Source organism: Gopherus flavomarginatus, chromosome 10 (assembly GCF_025201925.1).
Source record: "Gopherus flavomarginatus isolate rGopFla2 chromosome 10, rGopFla2.mat.asm, whole genome shotgun sequence".
NCBI lineage: Eukaryota > Metazoa > Chordata > Testudines > Testudinidae > Gopherus > Gopherus flavomarginatus.
In genome coordinates this window covers 32,972,959-32,989,498 of record NC_066626.1, presented here as the reverse complement: position 1 = coordinate 32,989,498, position 16,540 = coordinate 32,972,959, and the positions used below count along the sequence as shown (strand labels likewise).

Genomic DNA, 16,540 nt, shown 5'->3' with positions numbered 1-16,540 from the left:
TATTACAGATGTGCAAACTGGATGTAAAATGCTACCAAATCTGATTGCACCAGTAATAGCATTTTGCATTCACTTTGCACATGAATCACTGAATATATAAGACGCAAGGCAGTGGAGAATCAGGACTATTGCTTGTAAGAAAGTATTACTCACATGGGACAGTAAACACAGAGAACAATCGGTGTGAAAAAATAGTTCACCATATCCCTTTAAGACAGTAGTTCCCAAACTTTAACAACCTGTGATCCCCTTTCACTAAAATGTCAAGTCTTGCGAACCCCCTCCTAAAAATGAATATTTCCAGGGATTTTCTCCTTTACCTTAGTATAAATTATAAAAGCAGTGATCTTGGAAATATAAATTTGTTTTCATGACATACTTATCACACTATTTATTATTATTATTTATCATCACAGTATTTTTATTACATTCTGAAAACAGCAACACTCTTCCAAGATCTCACTTTCATAGTTTGTATCACTTTGAATAAGCCGACTATAAGACAAGGCTCCTATGTTTTATCAAGGAACAGCATGAAGGAAGGTATTTAAGAAACCAACTCAAAGAGTTCCTTCTACACAAGAATTCAAGTCTTGAGCAGTCCAGGCAAACAACACACATTACAACAAAGCTTAAACTTGTTCTTTGCAATAATTTAAAAAACGATACTAGCTGCCTATTTAATTTTAAAAACAGCAAAAAATATCCACCTCCCTTTCCATTTCTTATAAGGAGTCTTGAAGCTTAAATCTCCTCAGTGTGATAGATATGCTTGCTTTGATCTGCTTAGCTGCTGGCCCCATGCTGCACGGGGTCCCTAGGGACAGCTCTGTCCACCATTAGTGATTTTTTTCCCCGAGAACCCCCTGTAACATTTCGCGAACCCCCAGGGGTTCATGAACCCATCTGGGAACCACTGCTTTAAGAAAATCCAATAAAGAGTTGCAGATGACTGACTAAATGAAACAATTTAGATTATCTTTTCAAAATAATGCATTATTGTGGTTTTCTAATACACTAATAAACTCAAATACAGTAATCCCATTGGGCCTCAGTATGAAAAGAGCATGAATTATAAATTGCTATAGGCAATATGTATTGATGTCATACAAAGAAAATATAGCATGTGTTTAAATTTTTGTATATTCAAATTAGTGAATTGTTGCCAAAATTTGGATACTACTATTATATAGTTTCCAAATGGCATCAACCTTAACCGGAAACACAGGAGTGCTTTGATAGTATGAAAATTTTAAATGAACCTTTACTGTAGTAACCATAGTTTTTCAAGATGACTGCCTGCATGGATCCACACTTAGTGCATGAGCTTGAAACATTTAAACAGTAGTGTCCATTAGTGCTGTGTGTACACCTTGCCATGGCCCTGCCATCTCCCTCCCACTGTATAAGAAGTACAGATCCACTGCCACTAAGTTCCTGTCTATCTACACTGCAGTCATACCAGAGCCAGCTTGAAAAGCAATAGCAGTGAAGCCACAGCACCAGCTGGCCAGGGTTCTGGCCTCTCACGTACATATCCAGGGTCCCAGGGTGGAGATATACAGACTGCTGCCTACCACCTGTGCTGCCACAGCTTCCAGCTAGAACAAAGCTAGTGCAGGTCTGGCTACATGTCCTGCAGTCGCACCTCCAATTGCAGTGTAAATATACCAGAGATTCTTGATTCAGAGAGTAAGACTCAGTCGTAGTGGGGGGAAGAAGGGACTTTGGATCCTTGCAGGCAATCATGCTGAAGAACCATATTTCCTATGATACAAAACTGTAACTCTTTGAGCATTTTTGCATGGATCCCCACTGCAGGAGACTGACAAGCAGACTCCAGGTCCAGAGGAGGTAGGTCTGAGAAGACAGGTCTGAGGAGATGTCCTTAACAAAAGATTCAGAGAGTTTAAGGCCAGAAGGGACCATCAGATCATCTAGTACAATCTCCTGTATCTGAAAGGCCACTAATTTCATCCAGTTACCTCTTTATTTAGCTCAATAACTTGTATTTGACTGCCCTTGGTATGCCTTTCTCCACTAAATTAAAGGGCTCTTTGATGCCCACTATTTTTTCCCTGCAAAGATACTTAAAGCTGCAAGTCACCTCCCTCAATCTTTTTTTGGTAAATTTAATAGATTGAGCTCTTTAAGTCGCTCTCTGGAAGGCATTTTTCCCAGCCCCTGAGTGATTTTTGTGTCTCTTCTCTGCCCTTTCTAGTGTTTCACTATCCTTTATAAATGTGGACATCACAACTGGATGCAGCATTCCAGAATCAGTCTCACCACTGCTGAATACATAGGTACAATCACCTCCCTACTCCTACTCACTATTCCCTGTTTGTACATTCAAGGATCACATTAGTCCTTTTTGTTACATGATTGCACTGGGATCTCATGTGCAATTGCTTGTCCACTATGACTCCTGAATCCTTTTCAGAATCACTGTTTTCCAGAATACAGAGCCCAATTCTGTAGGTAAATTCCCTGTTCTTAGATAATTGAATGGGCCCAGTTTCCCAAGCAATCACTGTGTATGATTGCCTTGTCCTCATCAATATTTCTTTGCCAATCTTTGTGTCATTGACAAATTATAACAGTGATTTTATTTTTACTTCCAGATCATTGATGAAAATTTTGAATAGCATCAGGCTATTCCCTATGGAATCCCACTAGAAACCATTTGATGATGATTTCCCATTAACAACTACTTTTTGAGATCTGACAGTTAGCTAGTTCTTAATCCACTTAATGTGTGCTCTTTTGTATAGTCCCGCTGTTTTTCATGTGAATGCCATGCAGTAATAAGTCAAATGCTTTATGAAAGTCTAAGCATATTATTTCAAGCAAGCAGTTACTTTTATCAACCAAATTTGTAATTACACCAAAGAACGAAATTGGGATTCCTCTCCCAAACTGAACATATGTACGCAAGGGGAAGCTCAGAGTAAAGCTGCATGAAGTTATGGATGGTACTCATCATAACTATGACTGAGACATTTGTGAGACATACAGCAGAAGTGCCTTCAGACTTTGTAGAATATGCTAACGTCTTATGGTAGTAGAATCATTGCAAGCTCATAGCAAGAATGTATGTTTAAATAGATCAAATTCTGCAATATCTGGATGGAAAGTGAGTTACTCCTAATATTATCGATAGTATTATCTGTTTATAGACAGAACTTGCATATAAACAGTACAGACAATTTCACAAATTGTTAGTCCAATTCAGATAGTTGCTTGAAAGCCTTTTGTAGTCTTTTGGATACCACTCATCTAAGCTCATATCATCCAAGAGTGGCAAGTTTCACAGGGATAAGGTCTCCTCCTTGTGGAGGAACTCATGAATCAGAACGGAACCAAGATGCAGGTGCAACACTGCAGAAGATTAAGTGATTACAGCCCTGAGAGACAAGGATCCTGAACTGACTTCAGGTTCCCAAATGACAATGAGGCTGACTTAGAGAGCCTGCAGATCCGACGATCGACCTTACCTAGATATAGTACAGGCAAGAAATTAAAAAAAGAAGTAGGTGGCCTTTCTCCTAAGAGGGGGCACAGAAAGACTCTAATCAGGAGACTGTCACTTGGAGTAAAAGAACAAGTGGTGCAGAAACAGATGACATAGACCTGACTTACTAGCATTGTGGACTCCAATAACAGCATATCCAATGAGATAGTGGGATTCACAGATGTGCCCATCACTTATGCATCTACCACCAAAGCAGCCAGTGTCAAGACATCAAATATTTGAGGCCATCTTCAAGGACGGACCACCTGACACAGAGAAGCCCTGCACAGGATCATCTATGCTGATGTCATGGGGTGCTCCATTCACCTGAGGTGGCAGCTCCTCCTGGTTGCTCTGTGGAATAACTCTTGAGGTAGTTGCCCCCTTCTGAAGTTTGCATGCCATCATTCTGTCTCTCTCTCTCTGGTCTGCAGCTCCTCTCTCTCTCCAGGACCCTCAGCATCTCCCTCATGACTTAGCCCTCTGACTATGTCATTCAGCATTTCCCCATCCAGGGTACAGTCCATCAGCAGTCCTAGGTAGTCTTCCCATTCACTGCCTCAGGTCTATGCCTTGCCTTCAGTGGCTGGTAGAGGAACCCAGGCCCATCCTCTACTCCAGGTTCCAGTCCAGGGACCCTGACTCAGCAGTTCTGAGTTTCCACATTCTCTGCCCTCACACTCCTTCCCTGGACTGCTTCCTACTCTCTGCTTCCCCTTTTCTCTCTGTGTGTACCAGCTCCAAGAACCCACCTCCCTGTCCCCAGAGAGTGACTGCTGCCTGCCTTCCTGCAGCCTTTACCAGCAGCCCCCAAACACTCATCCATCTTTCCAGGGAGTGACTGCCCTTTCTCAGCAGCCTCCCAGTCTGCAGTCTGCTTCCCGGCTTTGTAGACCCCACTTGTCTCTGCAAGGTGAGCCTCTCTCCAACCAGCTTCCTCTGGCCTACAGATCTCCTATTTGCAGCCTAATTAACTGATCGAGCCCACCCAGCTCTTGCAGGGCTCACTCTGTCATAGCCCAATACAAAGATGTTGGAGCACCCAATATTAAAGTAGTTGATGATGATGCTCCCAATGCCAAGGCATCAGAAATATAACATGCCTCAGAATGGTCATGGTGATGAGCAGAGTTGCAAGACTCAGTGCCCCAGAAAATATGTTCCTGCTCCTTCATGAGCTGATCCCAAATGAGAAAGTCCTATTGTATTTAGTAGGGATGAAAAATAAGGTTTATAGAAATGTAATGGGGCTCTAGAAAAATTATTCTAAGAACCTGTAGAATTTACTAGAGAATGATATCCTGCCTTTGAATTTTAAATATATCCTATAGAATTATAGCATGGATATATTTCTGCATAGAATTATGTAGAGTTTAAAGACTCTATAGAAAAGTCCTAGCTCTGAGCGAGCTAGGACAATAGATAGGAGACACAAAAAGCTTTTCAATGAGATGTTGAATTACTGGGTAAGGCAAAAGACGACAAGAGTCTGAGAACAATCAGATAACTCACCTGAAACTAAGAGATCCTAAACTACAGTTATACAATCCCACTGACTGCATCTGTGCACCAGTATAATAGAGAGAATCTGTCTCTACAAACTGCAACAGAACTGAATTTGCAGTTTTATGCAGGATTTATTTTAGAGCATAGAAGAACAGTGACACTTTGTGGCAGTTGCTGTTCCTGGCAAGGGACCAGGACTGAAACATCCTCCTGAGGTTAAAATCGTTGTTCTTTACAAGAAGTTTCTTAGACTGTAAAAGCAAAATAGCCAGTTTAAATTTGATTTTGATTCCTCTTGATTTACTGAGACACTCTCAGGAACTATGCTCTGGGGTTTTGGTCACTGACAATTGATTAAAATATATTTCAATTTACATCCTCCCTAAACAGAAGAGAAAGAGGATTATTTTTGAACCTGAGTCTTATCATTCATTTAGTCTATTTCTAAACAATGTTATTTATTTATATATAAACGAAATGCAAAAGACCATATTCTTTCCTACATAGAAGCCTGATCCAAAGCCTGTTGATAGAAAAACTCCCATTGATTTCAGAAGCTTTAGATCAGGCCCAGGATCTGCTCTTTGCTCCTTCCCTTTGCTTTTGTGTATGTAAACATATCACTATGAATCAGCTCTTCCTTTCTTGAATGCATAAAACATACATTCAGTATGGAATAACACTGTTTATTTACTGCATTATTTTTAAAACCCTCAATGATCTGAGCCAAAGATACCTAAACACCTCACCATCTGGAAGCTTGACTGCTCTTGATATTTGTACTCCTCAGGACCAATTGTGGAACAGCTTATTACTAGATTCATCTATTACAGGTCCAGCCCTTTATACCCTTCATTGTGTGAGTGTCCTTACTCAATGAAGTTAGTGAGACTATTCCTCTGAGTAAGAATTGGCTCCCGCAATTTGGCCTGTGATAATGCAGTCCATCTCTCTACCAATTCAGGATTATTTCCTACTATATATTTTTCTAGTGATACATCCAATTTTGTTTAATATGCACCTAGTGCTCAGTTTTCCACTTCTTTTGAGACACTACTCCACAGTCTAATAGATATCACTGTCAGAAAGCTTTTTCTATTATTCACCTAGATTTTCAGAAGCTTAATTTCATCATATTACTTCTAGTGATATGCTTTTACTGTCTTGAATGATTACTCTTCGTATTTGGAGTCAATGGTATAACTAAAATGAAGCTAATGGATCCTAGGTGATACATATCTGTATTTTCAGAACGAGCCTACTACATGCTGGGCTTCCATAACTGCCATTATACCTTGAGGATGGCTATCACATCTACTTTTAGACATCACTTCGCCATGCTATTCATATTTTCTCTTTTAGTCGTTCCTGATCCCTCTTCATCTTCTCTGAATTTCCCCATATTCGTCTATTTTTTCTGGGATTGCAGTGCCTAGAAATGAATACAAAATTAATGTCAAAGCTCCTTGAGTATACAATTTTTATTTCTTTTAGTATAAAAGATTGTCTCTTGCTAAATAAAATTTAGTACGTGAAATCTGCTCTGATAACTGGAATATTTAAGGCCAAGTTCTCTTCTCACATCTACATTGCAAGGCATGTATTGTTGTTGTTATACTGCTCTAGATCCCCGGCAGAGGAATTCCATGTGCAGTTCAAGATCACAGTGTGGTCTTCAGAAGCTTTTGTAAAAGTTACCCTATTAGTTGAGTAAATACATCTGTGCTTTTACAATCTGACACTATTTTGCCCTTCACTTTGGTGTTCGCTAACCTCAATAGTTAGTGACTTTGGTTAAAAGAAACCGGGCATTTTTAACAAATTGTTTAAGCTAATTACATTATTTGTATAATGGTAGCACCTAGAAACTAAACAGAATTCAAGGCTGTATTGCACTAGGCCCTGTACACAAAGTGCTGACAATTTATGCATATGAGGAGAAAACAAATACATGAAGAGAGGACAAGGCAATAGTATGATACTATATAAAATGAGGTTCTCTGTGGAGCCAGTTCAGGGCCTGAATCTGCAGTCTGCTGGCAAGTGATGCTCGTGGAAAGTAACGGTAGTCCTGCCTTTGTAAAGACTTCAGGATTGAGGCTTAGCAAGTCTAAATTACTGTTCTATCTTGTTTTCAAGCTTCACAGGAGTACTTGGGCTTTATACATATTTATCAGCTAAACAAGAGATCTAAATGCACATTCATCACTCAAGGACACCATATGAACATATGCCACTCTCTGGAGCAGCGGCTCTCACTCTTACCAGACTACTGTTCACTTTTCAGGTGTCTGATTTGTCTTGCATACCCCAAGTTTCACCTCACTTTAAAACTATTTGCTGACAAAATCAGACATAAAAATACATAAGTGGCACAGCACACTATTACTGAAAAATTGCTTACTGTCTCATTTTTACCATATAACTATAAAAGAAATCAATGGGAATATAAATACTGTACTCACATTTCAGTGTGTAGGGTGGTATAAACAAGTCATTGTCTGTATGAAATTTTAGTTTCTACTAACTTCGCTAGTGCTTTTTATGTAGCCTGTTGTAAAATTAGGCAAATATCTAGAGTTTACGTATCCTCTGGAAGACCTCTCCGTACCCACAGGAGTATGCATACCCCTGGTTGAGAACCACTGCGCTGGAGGACATGAATACTGAAATGAATGACTACATTAAACAAGTCTAGAAATTCAGGCTTTTAAAATATGACAAAATATTGATAATATTTCTCATTTTCAATAGCTTTCAGATCACTGTGAGAAAACACAACAGAATGGAAACAACTGATGCTAAATGTCAGAAGAGGTTGAAGCATTTTGTGACATGGAATGAAGAGACTGACATGTTATGTCCTAGCTTGTAGCATATTGGAATCTAATTGCCATGCTACAACTTAAAAGCCAGCTTATTTTTATGGCTGGTTTTGGTGTGAGGTAGTTTCAGATTGTACTATCAAACCATCTCTTACCAGAAATGAATGCTTCCTGTCATTCATTATTTTATTTCACTTTGATCACTATATGTCACACAATTACAACTGAGCTGCAGGCGTGTAGCTATTTAAGTAAAAACAATGTAATGGATTCAGTAATACTTCAGATTCAATTCAGTTGTATTGTATAAAGAAAATGCAAGAGACATTCAGTCAGATAAATTCTTAGTCTTCATTTTAAGTAAAACTCTGACTTTTTCTTCCATTCTAAAACCTGAGGATTTTTTTTAACTATTATAAATTTTTAAGTTAAAATGTGAAGGGGAAAGTTTGAGAGGAATGTCTGTCAATAGAATAACCTCAGTTTTCATGATCATTTACTTAAAAATACTCAGTAACACATAAGGATTGACTTTCTAATACCTTTTTGGTATCTCAAAAAGCCATTACTTCTGCTTATCTAAGCTCTACCAGAGCATGATCTGCTCGGTCTGGAACAAAAGTGATGTTTCTAAGGCCCAGGGCCTATTCAAGTCAATGAAAAAGCTTCCAGTGAAGTCAGTGTGGGATATGGGTGAGAAGGAAGTGTGGGAAGAGAGCATGTGGATAGAGTTGAGGGAATATTGAGGAGAGAATGAGAGATTTGTAGGCAACAATGGGTGGCTGGAGAGAGGGATGAGAGGCTCTGGCATTCAGGGAAGGGTACAGGTTCAGGGACGGGGGTCAAGAGGATGTGGGGCTTGAAGGTGCATGGGAAAGCAGGATGTGAGCAGCTGTTCAGGAGCGGATAGGGGCAAAAGTAGAAGCATGGGGCTCAGGGCAAGTGTTGGGAGTGGGTAGCAAGAAGCCATGGGACAGGGGATGATACAGGGCAGATAGCAGGAGGCTAAGAGCCTTGGATGAAGGTGGGGCTTCAGGGGTGTGAGGCAAGAGCCATGAAGCTCTGGAAAGGAGTGGGCAGTAGAAAACTGTGGGGTCCGAGGAAAGCCTGGACTTCAGGAGCAGGGCAAGGGGTGGTTCTGAGTTTCAGAATGAGTGTGGTAACAACCTTCACTCTTTGTACATACGTCTTTTTAATATGGCTATAATTCCTAAAAGAAGCCTCAAACAGAGCATGGATTTAAATTGTAGTGTATATTTATTAACATAGCTTTTCCTGAGAGAAGTGAAAAATCAGTATTTTTGGAAAACTGCCAACACGACATGGGGAAAAGATTAACATGTGGAAAATTCATCTCTGAAACCAGCATGGCAGCTGGTTTTCTTCCTAAGAGAAGTATAGCTTAATTTAAAATCTTTTTTGTTTGGTTACAAGTTGTTTAGTAACCTGTTTTCTTTTACAACAAGCACCAGTTTGTTGTATAACTGGTGCCATGTCTGTTCAGTGATTCCATCCAGGCTTTGTTCCTACAGCGCTGAAAAGAAATTTTAAAAAAGTAGTTAATCAAAATAAACAGCAGACAGGTGTTGCCTGATGGACAAAGTATGAATTTGTTGGTTATATTATTGGAAAGGAAGTTAAGTTTTGCTTGGTTTACTGATGAATGTTTATAATAAGTAATTATTGTTAACTAGGTCACTTGTTAGAAGGGAGTATTTTTTAAATGTTTTGGAGAATCCTGATGAGGTTAGTAGTATTCCATGGAAGCATCTTTTTTTTTTTTTTAAAGCTTCTCTGGTTAGTTATTTAACACAAGTTACATCAAGAGGACTTGTTCTACTATCCTTAGACCATACTGGACCATGAGGAATATGCGTTTTTTAATCTGTATTACCATCCAGTCCTTGATTAAATTCTTTGCTGGGTTTTGAAGGCAGAGATTACAGCTTTCTTTTTGGAGATTGTGTTTTTATTAGTGCAGGCACATATTAGAAAATCACTGTATCTATGTAACGTAGTGTCCCAAAGTTATATAAGAACATGAGGGTGAATATAATGCAAAGATTATATATTAAATTATATATAGGTTAAAGCCCCAATTCAGCAATGCACTTACGCATTTGCTTAACTTTAAGCAAATAAACCTTACCAAATTCAGTGGGATTACTAATATTCTTAAGTGTTCTGACTCAGGAGTTAAGAAATTTTGATTAATCAATCAGTTTTACCAATAATATGTTCTCCATGAGTCTGTTGGACACTTAGGTTGCTAACTATGGTACTGTACATACTCAACAGCTCTAAGTTTAAATTTTATTAAGCAAAATAAATCTGAAATAGAAAATATATATAACTAAATAGCAGGAGATATTTTTCAATGGCATATTTGGCTTGCTTTGTGTAGTCTTGGTTTTTTCTCCTTAATATGGTCTCTTTTCCCCCCAGAGAAATCTCTGTATTGTGAATTAATTCTTCTCCCTCTAGGCAATGAGTAGATGAATGAGAGGATATATGAATGAGAGCTTCAAGGGGGCAGTTTATCTACTGTGGCTATCCAGAACCTCACAACTAGCAACTAAAGCTATAGGACTTGGAAACTAATGTCCTTATGGATAGCTATGTCCATTCTTCTTCATCAAATAAATCCCATTGAAGGTGAAAGTAGAGAATGGAGACATCTGGAGGACAGGCAGCTTCTCTAGCATTGAGGGAAATGGTTCAGTAACTCCTCGCTTAACATCATAGTTGTTCCTGAAAAACGTGACTTTAAGCAACATGATGTTAAGCGAATCCTATTTCCCCATAAGAATTAATATAAATAGGGGGAGTTAGGTTCCAGGGAAATTTTTTTCACCAGACAAAAGTACATATATAGAAAGAGTGACAAATCTCCAAATCTGTATTGGTGTGGCCTCAGAAGCTCGCTAACGCCCTCAATATGACCTCTCTTTCTCAGCACAGCAGCAAAGATCACAGCTTATTAAGCTACTTTCATCACAGGCCAGTATGGGAGGCGAGAAAGTAGAATATCCAGTCTCTGTTGCTCCTTAGAGCTCAGTGGGCACAGTTTGGCCTCCTGCCTGGACCAAAGTCTGCTACCCCTCTCAAGGGGATCTCTATAGAGTGAGGGGGAGGGTGAAGAGAGAACCCAGGCCCGACCTCTACTCCAGGTTCCAGCCCAGGGACCCTAATGATAGCAACTGTTGGCAGCTTTCCCTGCACCACTGATGCTGCTCTGATTCCCTGGGCTACTTCCCCATGGTCCCCTTTTCCTAGTTTCACCCTTGATTCAGGAATGCTTCCTCTCCTCCAGCTCCTTGCACCTGGGCTTCTCTTGAGAAGAAGTGGAAAGGAGAGCTTTTAAGCAATATGAGTGGGACCTTAATTGGTTCCAGCTGTCTCCATTAGCCTAAAGGCCATATATATATATATACACAAATATATACACACACACACACACAGTATAAGTTTTAAACAACCAGTTTAATACTGCAGAAGAGGATGGGATATTTCCCAGGGAATGCCTTACTGATAAATCATGAACTAGCACTCGGCTAAGCCTTCAAGAGTTAACACGTTGTTAATGTAGCCTCACACTCTACAAGGCAGCACAAATGGAGGGAGAGGAGACAGCATGGCAGACAGACACACACACCCTATGTGTGAGACAGATGTGCATCACCCTTTCAAGTACGCTGACGCCACTCTAAGTACATTGCCTTTTTAAGTAGATCAGCAAGTTGAGACAGCAGCTGCTGCCAACAAGCTCCTTCCATCTTGAGCCCTGTCCTGTCTTCCCTTTTCCCCCGCACCATGGAGATGGGATAAGCAGGGGGGAGGGGACACCCTGACATTACCCCTCTCTTCATCCTCCTTTCCCCCCGCACAGCAAGCAGGAGGCTCCTGGGAGCAGCTCCAAGGCAGAGGGCGGGAACAGCTCCAAGGCAGTGCGGGGAGGTACAGGTGAACTGCTGGCAACCGATAGCCTGCTGGGCAGCTGCTGCACAGGGGAGCGGGAAGCTGATGGGGGGACTGCCAGTCCACCCTGCTTCCAACCCCCCACCAGCTGGCTCCAACGGTCTGCTCTTTCTGAAAGCAATAGACAAAGCAGGCAGCTGCCAAACCTTTTAAGAGAGCATTGCACAACTTTAAACAAGCATGTTCTCTAACTGATCAGCAACGTAACAAAGTTAACCGGGACAACGTTAAGTGAGGAGTTACTGTAGCTGCCCACAGCAGCAGAAATCAGGATATCAGTATCTTCCTCAGCTGTACTGTCAGGTCCAGTTTTAATGGCAGCCTTTCCTTTTGCCTTTCTTCCCTGCTATTTCCTGTGGGTACATGTTTAGGTCCTGATTCTTTCTCATCCACTTTTCCTGTTTGTTTTTTTCTTTTTGCATTCTCTCCAGGTGCAGCTTTTTCAGATCTCATGCTGCTTCCTCCCTTCTTGCCAGGGGCAAGGGTCTCTTTTTGAGGGCTCTGACATTTGTGGAGTTGGTTTTGCACACTGGCATCAGTCTTTCCCAGACGTAAGTTGATTGCTGATGTATCTCTCTCTCTGTTCCCCAGTGCTTATGTACTATAGCCCATATTCTTCACCCATTTGGTGGACCAGCATCCTGATTGGAGAGTTTAAGGACCAAGGAAAACCCAGCTACATCTTGCTGCTCTCTAGAAACAACACCATTATGGCTGTATCTATAAGCCATAATGGAATCCCAGTCTCTTCTGCAGAAGCAACCCCCAGTCAGGGTATACTTTCTGGACTTCAGCAGAGGTATCCAGTAGTTTGCCTCAAGCATCTGAGCACATCTATCTATCTATCACTATTACATCAAAGTGATTTTCAGGAAGTAACATCAGTGGACTGTCAGAGAAAGCTCAAGGATTTATTGTGAGAACAACATTAGCTGAGAGGAGAGCAATATGAGAAGATACTTCTCCCACAGCCTACCTCCTGAAGGTTATTCCATGAGAGGGGATGCTCTAGATCTTTACATGTAAAAATGCAGATATTGATACTTAACACTTACATGAGTATTGTGAGAACAACACAGAGCACTGAAAGATGCGATATGGGCATGCAAATTGATCAAAACTCCAAATAACAAAATTACCATCATAATTGGCACTAACCAATGTGTTTGTTGGCAGTATTAGCAAAGAGTATCTAAAATACTTGAAATGATTGAAATACAATTGGACTAATACCGCCTCACATAAACCAATGTAAAACAGAAATAACTACTCTAAAAATCAGTGGAGCTGTACTATTCTAAACCTATTGCAAGAAGACAATCAGATCCAGTGGTGGGGACTGCGGATAGCATGGATGGTTCTGGCTGGTGCTGTACCTATTCTGCATACAAATTTGAGGTCTTCCATTGTTATAAGTCAACACTTTCATGAGCACTAAATTAACTTTAATTTATTATATAAGGCAAGGATTCCTTGAGTAGTAAGTTTCTTACCTTGAGATAATCATCACTTTTACGCTCAACATAAACTGACTCATTTCCTATGGATTTTCCAACTTAAAAAAAAACATTTAAAATTTCATAGCAAAATGGAACTTCTGTATCCAAGCAAATACCACATTTGCATATGAATGACCTTGCTGCTCCTGTTTTGCTCATTTTGGAACCTTAATAGAAAAGTTTCATATTTTTGATTTCTCAGAGGTGTTATACCCAATAGATTTTGCTCACAGCACAACCAAGCTTTTTTAGTAATTTAAACAAGTGATTTCCATTATATAAAATCAGTATTGTCATATGACCTGTAAAATAAATGAGTCTTTGTCATAAACAGATGGTTAAGGCTTAATGCCTCTTTTACCTGTAAAGGATTAAAAAGTTCACCTAGCCTAGCTAACACCTGACCAGAGGGACCAATGGGGGAACAAGATGTTTCAAAAGAAAGGAGGGAAATTTGTCCTTTGTTTAGAGTTTCAGTTTCAGCCGCAGTGAAAAAGATCAAGGAACCAGCCTCTTATCAGAGTAGTAAGTTTTATAAAGGAATAAATAGGTTTATGTTTATTTCTTTGTAACCTGTCTTATGCAATTAGAAATACACAAAAAAAATCCAATTTGATTCTAACTAAATTTGAGCCCAGGGGAACATCCTCTGTGTTTTGAATCTGTCGTCTGTGAGAGTAGCCGGTATGCTAACCTCTCCCAGAGGGTTTTCTTTTACCTTTCTTTTCTTTAATTAAAAGCCTTTTTTCTTAATACCGGATTAATTTTTCCTTGTTTTTAGATCCAAGGGGATTGGATCTGGACTCACCAGGGACTGGTGGGGGGAAAAGAGGGGGGATGGTTAATTTCTCCTTGTTTTAAGATCCAAGGGGTTTGGATCTGTGTTCACCAGGGAATTGGTGAAGTCCCTCAAGGCTACCCAGGGAGGGGAAGGTTTTGGAGGGGACAGGGAGTGATCCAGACACTGAAAATTCTGGATGGTGGCAGTGATACCAGAACTAAGCTAGTAATTAAGCTTAGAAGTGTCCATACAGGTCCCCACATCTGTACCCTAAAGTTCAGAGTTTTTGATTTCTCAAGGTGTCACACCCAATAGATTTGGCTCACAGCACAAGCTAGCTTTTTTAGTAATTTAAACAAGTGATTTCCATTATATAAAATCAGTATTGTCATATCACCTGTAAAAGTAAATGAGTCTTAAATTGGTAACCTTTCCAATTATGCAGATAATGACAAATGAGTCTGGAAGCAAGTGTAAGTAATAAGACAAATCTCAAAAGATTTGAAATTTAGTTTGCTTTAGGTAAGCATCCTCCAAAATGTGAATCTTTATCAGAACTATTAGAACCTCCTGCATTTGCAAATCTCTATACACTGGAACTCTTCTGAGACCAGGCTCCCAATTGCCATTACATTTTGCTTTTGGTCAGGCCCAACACACCATCAGGGTAGCCTCTTTAATTGATTTGGTATTTTAGAGCATGTACTTCTACTTTCTGATATAACCAGGAAATATAATTAAGACTCATATTACATATTATTATATCCATTGTACTCATGAGGGACAAAGCATAGTAAAATTAAGTGACTTTGGCAAGGTTACAGAGGAAGTCTGTATTAGAATTAGTAAAAAATGCAACCCTAATATTTGACTTTAAGAGTTGAGGCTTTAAAAACACCAATTATGTGAGAATTGATATAATATCACATATAGCTGCCTAACTGCATTTGTGCCTTTGAAATTCTCTCCCCCTTTGGCCCTGGTTGGTGTTTCTTTTTACTGATTCTCCCTTTCATGGTAAATTTAATGGTAAACTAATGGAAGCAATTGTTAAAAGGACCAAAACAAGCTATAAATACAATCATTGTCACAGAAACAATTAAAGTGCAAGTAAATGGGCCGTATTCACCCCTTATGTAACTCCACTGAAGCTATTTCCACCACAAAACCTTCACCCAAATGAGTATTTGGTTAAGCACTGGAATAAATTGTCTAGAGAGGTTGTGGAATCTCTATCACTGGAGGATTTTTAAGAGCCAGTTAGACAAAAATCTGTCAGAGATGGTCTTATAATACTTAGTCTTGCCATGAGTGCCGGGGACTGGACTAGATGCGTATTGGCCTGCTAAACCCAGAGTTGTGAGTTCAATCCTTGAGGGGGCCATTTGGGGATTGGTCCTGCTTTGAGCAGGGGGTTGGACTAGATGATCTCTTGAGGTCCCTTCCAACCCTAATAATCTATGACCTCTGGAGAGCCAGTTTTATTATTCTACTTCCCACCTTGATTGCTGCACTTTTCTCTTTGGCCTCCCACAATTTTGCCCATGCCCCTTGAAATGCTACAAAATACTGCCAGAAAAATAAAAAGCATCTGCTTCAGTCTGATCTTGTACAGCCCCACTCCAGATCCCTGGCTGGGCTCCCATTCCCCGCTACATCAGATTTAAGCTTTTTGCCCACACTGAAAACGCAGAACAGCTTATTATCACCCTTCAATCCCCAGCCTATCCAGGCCACGTGCCTCACTGTTCAGCCTTGTCTCCATCCCCCTACCGATGGGACCTTCTGTCCACCTCTCCTTATATGCGCGTCTTCCAAAAGTCATTGCGGCAGCTAGTCTGGCTTTGCGGAAAGGCATTAGGTACTTCACCTGGAAGCTGAATTTGCTGTAAAGGCACGTTACAGACTGAGGGGATCGGGGACTGTATTTCATACATGGCCGGTATAGCGCTCTGGCTCGGAGTCCTGCCCCGTTACAGGCGCTGAGTCACACACCTGGCTCCCACGCCAGGTCTCTTTGGGCTGGCGGTAGCTACACCCCAGCGCCCTCGCCAGGCGCCAGTTCCCGCGCGCAGTCAGCACACAAGGCATGTCCCCCGCCCGGCCGAGGTGCGCCTGCGGAACGGGGAGTCTCTGCTGCACGGGCTGGAAACCTGCTGCTGCCGCCACTGGACCAGGACTGAGAGCGCGAGGCTCTCTCCTGCCCCCAACCGTTCCCTCAGCAGCGAACTAAGGAGCCGACACTGGTAACCTCGCCTCACCCCTGTCACGTGATACCGTCCTTGCTAGAGGATTTCCCTCGCGCGGGACTGTGGGAAATATTTTTGCACGCTCTACCCCACCTCAGATTGCGCGCGCAACCGCTTTCGTAGCGCGCCTCGGGGGAGCGGTGGTTGACGGCCTGTCGTAAACTGAGTCTTTCCTTTGCTTTTTTTCATTG

At 40.9% G+C, this 16,540-nt stretch overlaps 1 long non-coding RNA gene across 1 annotated transcript; it reads right to left on the bottom strand.

Moving 5' to 3' along the window:
• Positions 1–5,189: 5,189 nt before the first annotated feature.
• On the bottom strand, positions 5,190–16,444 carry LOC127030269 (uncharacterized). Its single transcript, XR_007768341.1, has 3 exons — positions 15,971–16,444; positions 6,312–6,449; positions 5,190–5,399 (listed from the first exon to the last, which is right to left on the bottom strand). It is a non-coding gene; the product is annotated as an uncharacterized LOC127030269 (long non-coding RNA).
• Positions 16,445–16,540: the final 96 nt, after the last annotated feature.